The sequence below is a fragment of the Myotis lucifugus genome, unplaced genomic scaffold (assembly GCF_000147115.1).
Source record: "Myotis lucifugus unplaced genomic scaffold, Myoluc2.0 scaffold_268, whole genome shotgun sequence".
NCBI lineage: Eukaryota > Metazoa > Chordata > Mammalia > Chiroptera > Vespertilionidae > Myotis > Myotis lucifugus.
In genome coordinates this window covers 1,331,181-1,332,446 of record NW_005871316.1, presented here as the reverse complement: position 1 = coordinate 1,332,446, position 1,266 = coordinate 1,331,181, and the positions used below count along the sequence as shown (strand labels likewise).

General features: G+C 46.1%; 1 protein-coding gene across 4 annotated transcripts in view; it reads left to right on the top strand.

Moving 5' to 3' along the window:
* Positions 1–1,266, top strand: part of GEMIN2 (gem nuclear organelle associated protein 2) — a 31,794-nt gene that overhangs the window by 9,123 nt on the left and 21,405 nt on the right. The gene's annotated exons all lie outside the window — the stretch shown is intronic.

Genomic DNA, 1,266 nt, shown 5'->3' with positions numbered 1-1,266 from the left:
TAATAAAAGGGTAATACGCAAATTTTCCTCCCGCGAAAATGCCCGGACGGCCGCTCACCCAGTCTCTGTGAGGGGCCCCGACCACCTCTTTTTCCTTTTTCTTGGCGGGCAGTTTCCTAATGGCGAATAGGGAACCCGGGGTGGGGGGCGGTGGGCGCGGGTAATTCCAGGCCAAGGCCCCCGCCCTGCCATCGCCCCACCCCCTGAGGGCGGGGGGCCCGGGGGAGAGGGCGACCAGTGGTGGGGACTGTCAGGCTCTGATCACCCCATGGTGAACAGGGAACCAGAGGTGGGTGGTGACAGGGAGTGGGGCCAGCAATTGGGGAAGATGGCCTGATCGCAGGCCAGGCCTAAGGACTGGACCGTACCCACGCATGAATTTTGTGCACCGGGCCTCTAGCATTTAATCAGGGTATTTAGTGCTACCTGCAGCAGAAATAATCTCTAACCTAATGGAGTAATGGAGAAAGGTGGATAACATTGTTTTAGGACAATAGGTTTTAACCTTTTAGGGGTTTCATATTCATCCTGAGAATCTAATGAAAGCTATTTGTCATCAGGGGGGGAAATACCACACCTTTGCAAAGTAAGGTGCAAAGTGATGTATACAAATAAAGATAGTTTTATTAGGATAGTTATATTTGGCTGAGTGCTCCCCACTGGTCCTGCTTTTTCCATCTGGCAATATAAAATAAATCTGTTTTTTCTTTGATTAGACAGCCCATCAAGTATGTGAGGTATATAATCATGTCTCCTTCCCTGGAAAAAACCTCTTTCGTTCCTGTCGCATTCTTTTTTTCTTATTTCTAAATATGTTTTTATTGATTTTTAGAGAGAGAGAGAAACATCGATGAGAGAGAGAAACATCAAGAAACATTGATTGGCTGTCTCCTGCATGCCCCCTACTGGGAATCGATCCAAAATCCTGGTATGTTCCCTGACGGAATCAAACTGGCGCCTCTCAGTGCATGGGATGACACTCAACTAACTGAGCCACACTGGCCAGCGCTCTTGTTAACATTCTTAATGAGTATTTTTTTCACACCAGTTTCCATGTTTATCATCCTTTCTTGAGCATTCCCTTGCTTGTTAGTGTCCATTAAAGTGTGCTCCAAAGTAAAAATGTCCCACATATGGTATGACCAGTTGGGCACTGTAGTAGTTTGCTAGAGCCCCCATAGCAAAATATCACAAACTAGATAGCTTAACCAATGGTAATTTACTTTCTCATTAGGTTAGAAATCTAATATCAAGGTGTCAGTAGGT